The sequence below is a fragment of the Homarus americanus genome, unplaced genomic scaffold (assembly GCF_018991925.1).
Source record: "Homarus americanus isolate GMGI-L3 unplaced genomic scaffold, GMGI_Hamer_2.0 scaffold57965, whole genome shotgun sequence".
Classification (NCBI taxonomy): Eukaryota; Metazoa; Arthropoda; class Malacostraca; order Decapoda; family Nephropidae; genus Homarus; species Homarus americanus.
The window spans coordinates 4,618,579-4,631,031 of NW_024725031.1; positions in this window are offsets into that span (position 1 = coordinate 4,618,579).

Below are 12,453 nucleotides of genomic sequence, written 5' to 3' on the forward strand. Positions count from 1 at the left end.
GGTAGGTCAGGGCATAAGATTAGCTAGATCAGGGTAAGTCAAGGCATACGATTAGCGAGGTCAGAGCAGGTCAAGGCATAAGGCTAGCAAGGTCAGGTCAGGTCGGGGCATGAGACTAGCAAGGTCAAGAGGTCAAAGTAGGTCAGGGCAGGTCAGGTAAGGTGACTACGTAAGTCTATAGAGTGAAGGAATCATACCCCCCCCCCTCTCTCTCTCTCTCATTCATCAGTATTCACTAGACTACAAATTAAGATATAACACAGAGCCTCTTACTGAGTCACACCCTCCGTAAACACTCTTCCCCTTCTTCCTCTTCATTTAGGGATCAGCTCTCTCCTCCTCCTCCTCCTCCTCCTCTCGTTATTCCTCCTTCTACTCCCCTTATCCCCCTCCTCTTATTCCTCCTCCTCCTCATCCATACCCTGAGGCTGACATAATTCCCATGGTGGCAGGCTGTCTTAGTAGGATGGAATACCTCGCTACTGCTGCTGTGCCTGGGGCGTCGTTCCTCCCTGCTTAAGTATAGCCGCCGCTGCTGCATGGCTGTAATTGTTGGCCCACAAAACGAGATGTTTAATATTCAAGAAGTGTAAATTACAGCGGAAAATATCCCCGCCATAACTGTGGGTTGTAAATCAGGGCCAGTTTATATGTTTGGTGTCATTAGTGTATACATAGGTGAGTGCCACCCCCCCCCTCTCTTCCTCCCCCCCCCTCTTCTCATGTCTTCCCTCCTACTCCTCCTCCTTCTTCTCATTCTTTTTATTCCTGTCCTGTTCCTTCTCCCTGTCCTTCACCCCCTCCTTCTCCTTACTCGTCTTCCTCCTCTTTCTTCTCCCTCCTCTTTCTCCTCCTCCTCTATCTTCTTCCTCCCTCTTCCTCCTCCTACTCACCTGGTAACGGCGGACAAGACGGGATGATGATATCTAGAGGTCGTACCTAAATTCCAGCAAAGAACGACCACCACCACTACTCATGAGGGTGTTAAGACGACCACATGCAGTCTCTTTAATGGTTTCATGTGGTTCAGGGTGTTAAGCCATCATGGTTCCCTGGTTCCTGAGGCGACAGAAAATCATGGTTATTGAAACATTGGTGTTGGTCAGTGAAGCACAAATCATGGTAAGTGATGTACTGTAGAGAAGAAATGTTTGCCCCTCCTGACCAAACTGATAATGACTTTTTTGTTCATCTCTTATAAGGGATGTATGTGTTCTCAGCCTAACCTAAGCTAATCTAACATATAACAACCTAACCTAACCTAACCTAATCTAATCTAATCTAATCTAACCTAACATTGTTTCGTTAAGCTGTCTAGATGAATATTTAGGTTAGGTTAGGTTAGGTTAGGTTAGATTAGCGTTAGTGTGGTTAATCTGAAAGTAGAAAAAGCTGGGGTGTCTAATCTTCACCTGATCCTTTATTGGTCGTGTTCAAATCAGTTCAAAAGACCGGGTAAAACACACGGTGGTTTGCGGTGATCCGACACGACACTTTCCATTTTATTTATAGTAATGGTTCAGTAGTGGGAGGCTCTGGAGGTCGACTACTGGTGTGTGTGTGTGTGTGTGTGTGTGCCTGTGTGTGTGTGTGCGTGTGTGTGCGTGTGTGTGTGTGTGTGTGCTTCCTTATTCATATAACAGAACGGGAACGGTGTACAAATAATAATTAGAATAATAATAATAACAACGACAACAACGACAAGAACAATAACAACAAGAACTATAACAAAAACAACAACCACAACAACCACAACAACAACTACAACACCACCTAGCCACTTGTTCCTACTCTCAGCCCTGGTCTGGTCGGTGTAAAGAGCGGCTTGTGGTCGCAGATTTCCAAACCTTGATCACGCACGGTTTCGCATTTCTTAAGTTTTATAAGTAATAAATATTCAGTGTTCTCCTTTGTTAGTTTTAAACCGTTACCAGGTACCTTCATGTCTTTGCTAATTAACCACACACCTGCCTAAATTTACCTGAGTATTTGAAGGGATAAATAACATGAAAGGTGGTTGTGTGTTTTAGTTGAATTGAAATAGTTCTATGACAAAACACAGTACGCGAAGATGTGCATTAGAAACGTCAGCTGTTTTGGTGATGCCGGATGTTGACAAAACAAATCAGTGGTTGCCATGGTGACGACGAGGACGCTGACCACAGGGAGTCCCACGACACCAGCCTCTGATAACTCTATTAACTCTTGCCCTAAGGAGAGGAGGAGAGAGAGAGAGAGGAGGTGATAGCCGCCCCTCTACGTGTGAGCTAAATTAACTAATGGTGCCGTACGCCTCCTAAGAGTCTCGGCTGTAATCCAATCAGCAAAGAGGAAGGGGAGGGGATGGGAGGGGGTACGTCATAGAGCCTCCGTAAACACAATTATACCTCACGTTACGTATTTACCACACACAAATACACACACACACACACACACACGAACACACACAATATAAATCACCAACTACTTGTCAAGGTGCAAGACGGAGAGGCAGAAAAACTTATACGAGGAACCGCGGTTAAAAAAGTATTGTTTAATAACTCTGTTTATTAGTGTTTTATTTTGTTTACACTCTCGTTTTGTTTACATGTTAAGGACTCCGGTATTTTAATTTATCTTGGAGTCGATGTTTTTTGTTTTTTGTTTTTTAGTTAAAGTCATTTGTTTGTTGTTGTTGTTTTTTTGTTTTATTTAGTGTATAGTGTTATTCGGTTTCAGTCCCTCCCTCCCTCCCTCCCTCCCTCCTTCCATCCATTCCTGTTCTCTCCTTCATTTCTTCTCTCCCTCCTTGTTTCCTCCGTCCTTCATATCTTCCTCCTCCCCCCTCCCTTTCTCTTCTCTCCTTCCTTTCTTCTTCTCTCCATCTTTCTCTCCCCCATCTTCTACTCCCTACTTACCTTCCTATTCTATCTCTCTTTCTTCCCTCCCCCACTTTTCTCGCCCTCCTTCTTCCCTCTCTCTTTTCTCCCTCCTTCCCCTCTCTCCCCCTTACCCTCCTTCACACCGGTGTTGCAAGATTCAACTTAGGCAATACCAATAAACTCAAGGCTGCAATTAGCGTGGTATTTTGCGTCACCGAGACAGAATGTATTTACAGCTGAAAACATTGTCATTTAACCAAGTCAACATCTTAATCTGCCGCGTGTGTTGCTGTGTATGTGACTTAAGTTGTGATTTTAGTGACACTTCTCATTAACATACCTGTGCTTAATTAAGTTCTAAGTACACTACTGATCTCAAATAAGTTAAAGCACCACGATTCTGAACAAACTCTCTGATTCTAACTTTGCGATTCTGATCCCGAATGAATTTTATGATTGAGAATAAACTTGTAGGGTGTGATAGAGTTAGCCAGGTAGCGTGTGGGCCGGCTGTGTACCGGTACCCGCCTCGGCAACCCGACAGCCGACTTAATTTACATAATTATAATTTTGCATGGTAATGCACCGAGCGGCGACGTGGTGGTGATGGAGTGGCCGGCCAGCCTGCACACCTCACCCCGCACCCCTCCTTCCCTCCCTCCCTCACCCCTCCCTTCCCCCTCCCTCCCCCCTCCCTCACCCCTTCTTTTGCTAACCTCCCATCTCATCCCGCATCCCTTCCCTTCCTCCTTCCCTCACTACCTTCTACTGCTAACCTCCCATCTCACCCCTCACCCCTCCCTCCCTCCATCCTTCTCTCACCTGTTCTTCTGCTAACCTCCCACCTTATTTCACCTGTGAGGGAATAGGTTATGTTATGTTACGTTATGTTAATAATTTTAGGTAAAGTAAGCTTGGCCCTAATCTTCAGGATATCTCACGAACCTGAAATTAAAAAAAAATCTAAAAAAAACAAAAACATTGTCAATATAAAATACAGAAAGTAATTATAATAATATATAAATATTTTTTTTACGGGACAATAAAAAAATCAAGAGTGAGAAACAATATACACTATGTATGTTGTGTTGTCTAAGTAAGAGAAACAATTGAGACCCTGTAATTGTGTGAAAATGAGGCAGAAAGTCAGATCAGCAACCTGGGACTTGGTCACAATTTTCGTGATGCTGGCAGCAGGGTCTACCATTAGACAACACATTATGCTTCCAATACTATCTTCCCAGGCGGTAGTACCTCCCTGTTTGATAGCTTCCTTCTACCTACTACACGAATAAGGAAAAATATATTAAAAACAACATAATCAAAATAGATAATACAGAGGATAATTAAAACAGGTAAATATTTAAATAAATTAATAAACAAAATCAGAAAACATAATTGGATAACTTAAGGAATAAATAAAAATGAAATAAATACATAAATGGAGATAATCAATAGGAATAATATTAAAGATAAATAACTACATAGAAACAAAACATTGAGGAGGCCTAAGGAAGGAATTTTAAACAGTTCTTTAGTTATCAGTAAAAGTGGGTGGGCTGGACCCCCCTGGTGACGCCCTCCTCCTCTACCTCCCTTTTCCTCACCCCTACCTCCCTCTTCCTCACCCCGACCTCCCTCGACCTCCCCTTCTTTTCACCCTTCCTTCCTTCCCCCCTACCTTCCCCCCTCCTCCTCTACCTCCCTTTTCCTCACCCCTACCTCCCTCTTCCTCACCCCGACCTCCCTCGACCTCCCCTTCTTTTCACCCTTCCTTCCTTCCCCCCTACCTTCCCCCCTTCCCCCTACCTTCCCCCCCTTCCCCCTACCTTCCCATTCCCCCCCTACCTTCCCTCCCTCCCCTACCTTTCCTTCCTCCTTACCTTTCCTTCCTCCCCCTACCTTCCCTCCCTCCCCTACCTTTCCTTCCTCCTTCCTTTCCTTCCCTCCCCCTACTTTCCCTTCCCTCTACCTCCCTTTCGTCTCCCCCTATTTTCTTATCTCACTTCTGCCTACCATACCTCACCCCTGCCTACCATCCCCTTTCCTCCTTCCTCAACCTCCTTTCCACCTACTCCTCTGTCTCCTCTTGCCTACCTTTCCTCCCCTACCTCCCCTAACCTTCCCTCCCCTGCCCCCTAGGTGACCAGGTGATGTAAAAAGTCGTGTCATAAAATGTTGGGATGGAAATAATTCGACGATAAGAAGGACGGGGAAAGAACTGTCTGTGGTCAAGGGGAGGGAGGTTAAGGGGAGGGTGGAAAATGGTAGGGGAGGGAGAGGAGGAGGTTGAGGAAGGGTTGAAAGGGGAGGGAGTAGTGTGTGTGGGGGAGAGGGAAAAGGGTAGTGTGGGGGAGGAGAAAAGGGAGGGTATTAACTAAGAAGGAGGATAGGGTGAAAAAGGGAGAAGGTAGTGGTATTTGTCTGTCTGTCTGTCTGTCTATATATGCCTGATGTGATCCATAAGTCTGTTGGACATTACGACTCGAAGTTGTTTCTCAAGTTTAAACACTGGAGGGGACACACACACACACACACACACACACACACACACACACACACACACACACACACACACACACACACACACACCAAATAGTTCCCAAGTTATCATATGATACTCGAGAATTAGTACCCGAGACCGAGGTCAGGTATTTCAAGATCAAATACCCGCATGATTCGAGACCGAGAATTAGTACTTATAATACCCGAAACCCGACGAAAAAGACGCCATTACAAAAACCCAGTACCCGAAATTGAGTACCTGAAACCCATTACCCAAGACCCGATATCCGAAATATAATATACTGTACCAAGGAACTGAATAATGAGCACTAAACACCAATACCCGGGACCCAATACCCGAAACTGTATACCCTAGATCCACAACTCGTGTCCCAATACCCGACGCCGAGTCCCAGAGAGCCAGTAATGTGCCCCGAGACCCGCCGGATCCGCCATAACCTCAACTTTTATGGATCAAGCAAGAAAAAAAAAGACCAAGGATTCTGTAGATGTAGTTTTAATGGAAGAAAACGGGGCTAAGATGTCACTCTGGTCACGGGCTGAGGGACGTAAGCCGCTGTAGCCACTGACACGGCTGATGGCCCTCATGTGTCCCTGGTTATAAGGGCCACACTAGCCTGGCGGAGGGTAGGGGTCGGGCGGCACTTGAGGTGGCCATCTGAGACAATTTGTGATAGTCGGGGGTAGAGCACCGTATGTCCCGCTGTGGTTACCTTTATAGCGCCAACTCCCTCCCCCTCCCTTACCTCCCCCTCCCTTACCTCCCCCTCCTTCTCTCCCCTCCCCCTTACCATCTTTCTCTTCTTTCCTCCCTCCCCTCTTAAGATAGCCCAGAGCAGATGGATACATAGTAGACACTCACTCACTCACTCACTCACTCACTCACTCACTCACGTAAAATAACAGAGGTACTGCATTAATTTACATATGGAAATAAATGTACCTGAAACCCACACGCCACTAACCACACACGCCACTAACCACCCCCACACACATACTAACCACCCCCTCACGCCCTCTAACCACGTCCACCAACCACCCCACCACGTCCACCAACCACCCCACACGCCACTAACCACCCACACGCCCTAACCACCCCACACGCCACTAACCACCCCCACACGTCCACCAACCACCCCCACACGCCACTAACCACCCCCACACGCCCTCTAACCACACGCCCACACGCCCACCAACCACCCCCCACACGCCACTAACCACCCCACACACGCCCTCCTAACCACCACGCCCACACGCCACCAACCACCCCCACACGCCACTAACCACCCCCCACACGCCACTAACCACCCCACACGCCCACCAACCACCCCCACACGCCACTAACCACCCCACACGCCACTAACCACATCCCCACACGCCCACCAGCCACCCCCACCCACCAACCACCCCACACGCCACCAACCACCCCCACACACCCACACCCTCTAACCACACCCCCCGCCCTCTACCGCCCACGCCCAACCACCCCCGCCCACAACACCCCACACGCCACTAACCCACCCCACGCCCTACCACCCCCACACCCACCCCCCACCCACCCCCCGCCCCCCACCCCACACCACCACCCCCACACGCCCACCAACCACCCCACACGCCACCAACCACCCCCACGCCACTAACCACACCCCGTCCTCTAACCACGCCCACACGCCCACAACCACCAAACATCACCAACATTAACTTTACTGCCACTCACCTCGATCCGTGGGAGTGACGTCATACTGTCTCACTGATGCTGGTGTGTGGTACAACCTGTATGGAGGAACCTGATTGGCTGAGACGCGTGGTACAACCTGCAGATAAACACCTGATTGGCTGAGACGTGTGGTACAATTTGTAGAGAGGAACCTGATTGGGGGAGATGGTGGGGGAAGACTGAGAAGGGAGGGAGGGAGGAAGGAGGGTAGGAGAAAGTTAGAAGGTGAAGGAGGAGAGAGAGGGAGACGGTGGGGGAAGGGAGCAGAGACTACGAGGAGGGTGAGTGTAATGCTTAAAATTATTGGTAATCCATCAGGTCATAACAACCCCCCTCCATTACCCCTCACCTTCCCTCCTTCCTTCCCTCACCCTCCTTCCCCCTCACGCCTCCCCTATACATGTCCAACACCACCATAGATGAAAAGATAGATAGATAAATAGACAAATAGATGGACGTATACAGAGATAGACAATTACAGATGGACAGATGTAGATAGATAGATAGACAGACAGACAGACAGACAGACAGACAGACAGGACAGACAGATAGATAGATAGATAGATAGATAGATAGAATACACCCATTGCACTGAAAACTGTAGACTGTAGCTGTAATTTCCTTCAGTCTCCAGCGCTACATTTTGCCTCCTGTATCTCACGCTATGTTACAGTAGAATGATGGTTCCAAGGGTGAATGTGTAGTTAGACCACTGGTGATCATTCTACGTGAATGGTTAATACGACGGACTCCTCATTCTGGTGTGGGGGAGTAGTTTGGATGGTTTAGTCCTGGTGGTTAGAGCAGTACTGTTGTTGTTAGTTGAGTAGTCGTGTTTGTTTTTGAAGTTGTAAAATCATAATGCTTTTCGTAGGCTTTTGATTTATAAACACACACACACACACACACACACTCTCTCTCTCCCTCTCTCTCTCTCTCTCTCTTCCTGATCCTTGCAAGAGGTGCCTTTCCAGACCCAGCCTCCCCTCCCTCTTCCCTTCCACGGACCTCATCCCCTCCCCATCCACGGACCCCCCCATTCCTCTCCCATCTGGGACCCTCCCATCCCCACCCCATCCACGGACCCCTCCATCCCTCACCCCATCCACGGACCCCTACCATCCCACTCCCCATCCATGGACCCCTCCATCCCCTCACCATCCGGACCCCTCCCATCCCACTCCCTATCCACGGACCCCTCCCATCCCTCACCCCATCCACGGACCCCTCCCATTCCTCTCCCCTTCCACGGACTCCCTTTCCCTGCGAGACCATCAACAGGACCACAGCTGCTATTCGTAGGACCTTAACCAACACTCATGGAATATTTATAATATTAATGTTTCCTTCACCACACATTAACTTACACTACAGGCGACAGAAGTAACATTAACTTAAATCACTTTATGTTATACCCGGGTTAAATTGCTGGGTTAAATATGTCAATATGGATTCTAACAAAGAGGGTTTTTGGTTAATTTTATTAGATAATTAGTTGTGATGAGTAATAATTAATTAGATATTATAATAGCTCTCTCTCAGGTGACCATCTTGACACTGTGTCAGTACCATACACCACATGGCACTCACGATAGAAGGACAGCTCGCCAGTAGTGGACGCCGGAACGAATGAATTACACTACCCTGGCCGGAGGGAGGGATGTACCCACCCCCTCTCACCCCACACCCACACCCCAGCCCCCACCCCAGTCCCCACCCCCACCCCCACCCCACCTCACAACAGACCTGCCCCTACAACAATACCCCACCTCTCGCCCTCTCACAATTTCACCACACGAGGGTATTCAGGGGCACCGGGTCGGCAAGTTATACCATTGAAGCTGAACTGAGAGAGTGAATCAAGAAGCATTTAGTACGGTATATCCACAAGGCGTCTCGGATGGAACACAAACTTCCGTATAGGGATGTTAGCAGAGAGGATAGATAGATAGATAGATTGAGAACTAGATAGATGGATAGATAGATAGACGGATAGACAGACAGACTCCGTAAAATTGTCATATAAGATTACAATTGTGTCAGTTTTATAGACAATGCAGATAAAGATTATATTTGATGTGTCTGTTTTTGTATGTCCTTGTATGAGAGAGAGAGAGAGAGAGAGAGAGAGAGAGAGAGAGAGAGAGAGAGAGAGAGAGAGAGAGTGTAACGTGGAGGTTGTCATCCATATGTAGTGAGGCCAGAGGTCACAGACAAGAGGATGACTCCGACACACACACACACACACAATAGAAGGACACGCTCCACCCTCCTCCTGGCCCACCCTGTCATTAGCTGGGGTGAGAAGCTGTTAGCTGTCTGGGTGGAGCGTAGAGGAGCATATTGATGACATAGAAGAAAGCAATACTATGATTTAACTATTAAGATATGATAAACATATAATATATATCTACTATCATGTTACTTTTAGCGATAACTCCACTACGTGTGTTTGTTATCTTGACTTACAGGTGTATTAAAGGTATTATGAGTTATACGAGGAAGTTGCATTGTTCTCTTGTGAAGTTCTGTGATCTGTTGTTACCTTACGTCTCCATAGATGCAGGTGCAGGTACAGGTACAGGTACAGGTATACAGGTACAGGTATACTTGCAGAGGTACAGGCACAGGTGCAGTACAGGTATACAGGTACAGGTATACTTGCAGAGGTACAGGTGCAGGTGAGGTACAGGTACAGGTATACAGGTACAGGTATACTAGAGTACAGGCAGGTGCAGGTACAGGTACAGGTATATGTGGTATACTTGTAGAGGTACAGGTGCAGGTACAGGCACAGTATACTGTAGGTGTGTGTAGGTACAGGTACAGGTATACAGGTACAGGTATACTGAGATAGTACAGGTAGGTACAGGTACAGGTATACAGGTACAGGTATACTTAGAGGCAGGTAGGTGCAGGTACAGGTACAGGTATACAGGTAGGTATACTTGTAGAGGTACAGGTGTGCGTGGTACAGGGTACAGGTATACATGTAGAGTACAGGTGCAGGTGAGGTACAGGTACAGGTATACAGGTACAGGTATACTTTGTAGAGGTACAGGCAGGTGCAGGTACAGGTACAGGCATTGTATGTATACAGGTCAGGTATCCAGAGGTACAGGTGCAGGTGCAGGTACAGGCATGTGTATACAGAGGCACAGGTACAGGTGCAGGTACAGGTACAGGTATATGTAGGTATACTTGTAGAGGTACAGGTGCAGGTACAGGTACAGGTATACAGGTACAGGTATACTTGGAGGTACAGGTGCAGGTAGGTACAGGTACAGGTATGAGCACAGGTATACTTGTAGAGGTACAGGTGTGCAGGTACAGGTACAGGTATACAGGTACAGGTGTATACAGAGGTACAGGTGCAGGTACAGGTACAGGTACAGGTATACAGGTACAGGTATATGGTAGAGGTACAGGTGTGAGGTACAGGTACAGGTATACAGGTACAGTATACTTGTAGGTGTACAGGTGCAGGTACAGGACAGGTACAGGTATACAGGTACAGGTATATTTCAGAGGCACAGGTACAGGTACAGGTACAGGTACAGGCAGGTATACTTGTAGAGGTACAGGTAAGAGGCATAGGTGCAGATACAGGTAGAGGTACAGGTACAGGTATGCAGGTAGGTATACTTAGAGGTACAGGTGCAGGTACAGTACAGGTATAGGTACAGGTATGCAGGTACAGGTATATAGAGGTACAGTGCAGGTGTGTGCAGGTACAGGTATACAGGTACAGGTATACTTGTAGAGGTACAGGTACAGGTACAGGCATACAGGTATACAGGTACAGGTATCTTGTAGAGGTGCAGTACAGGTAATACAGTATACATGTAGAGGTACAGGTACAGGTACAGGTACAGGCAGGTCAGGTATACTTGTAGAGGTACAGGTAGGTACAGGTACAGGTATACAGGTACAGGTATAATGTACAGGTGTGCAGGTACAGGTAGGTATGCAGGTACAGGATACTTGTAGAGGTACAGGTGCAGGTACAGGTACAGGTACAGGTACAGGTACAGGTACAGGTATACTTGTAGAGGTACAGGAGAGGCAGGTACAGGTATACAAGGTACAGGCAGTGTACAGGTACAGGTGCAGGTACAGGTATACATGTAGAGGCACAGGTGCAGGTGCAGGTACAGGTATACAGGCACAACATGAGAGGCACAGGTACAGGGTACAGGTAACAGGTATATGTAGAGGTGAAGGTGCAGGTACAGGTACAGGTACAGACACAGACACAAAGCATCTTGTAACACCGTACCCGACCTCCTCCTCCTCGACCACCCTGCTACCCTCTCACTCCCCCAGCAGGTTAATTAGTGAGGTAATAGGTGACCCCAGGTGATTCTCCTGACAAAAACCTGTGGGTCTTCTCCTCCGTTCCTCTCCTCCTCCAGGTCCCTGTGTTGTGTTATGTCCTCACCCCAACCTGCCTGGTAATAATAAATAATAATAATAATAATAATAATAATAAATAAATAATAATAATAATAATAACGATTCTAATGATGCTAATGATGATAATGGTGATGATAGTGATGATGGTGATAGTAATATTGATGATGAAGGGGACAGAGAGGTGAGGAGGTGGAGGGTAGAGAGGTGAGTAGAGATGAAGGAGGATAGTGGAGAGGTCAGCACAGGTGAGGGAGAGCTAAGGGAGGTAAGGGGAAGCAAAAACGGGGCTAAGGGAAGGTGAGGGAGGGGGAGCCGATGAGGATAGGTAGGAGGGTTGTGGGTGGGGTAGGGGTAGGGGGCAAGTGGGTGGGGTAGTAGGGAGGGTTGGGGAGTCATCCTGGAGGTAGTCACTGGTGTCCTGATGGAGAGTTGGTCCCGCTGCGCCTCCGTCATTTTATTACTTCCCTGGACGACGACAAGAACGACCACACGACAACTAGATTTAAGCCTTATTGTTCCTCTGGCATGTTGAGCGATGATCCCCACCTCCCCCATCCGTCGTACGTCCGTCGCTAGCCAAGACGTACACACAACTCTCACGTTTACGCTTGTGGACGGTCAAGACTAAACACTCCCCCCCCCCTTCCTCCCTTTCTTCAGATCGGATATTGATATTGAAACAGTTTATTTAGCCAGAAGAACACAGATACAGAGTGGATAATAATGACAATATTAACATGACTGAGCCAGTTGAGAACCTGAGCTCTCCTGTAGGCACCTGATATATACTATACAATTATCTCAAGGAAGTATTATGTAACATTTAGTATCATCTGGAATAGTACAATAGCATGGTGGTAATAAGAACATCTCAAAATATTACCTCGATTATCACTTCAATATTTATTAATTTTATTTATTTATTATTATTAT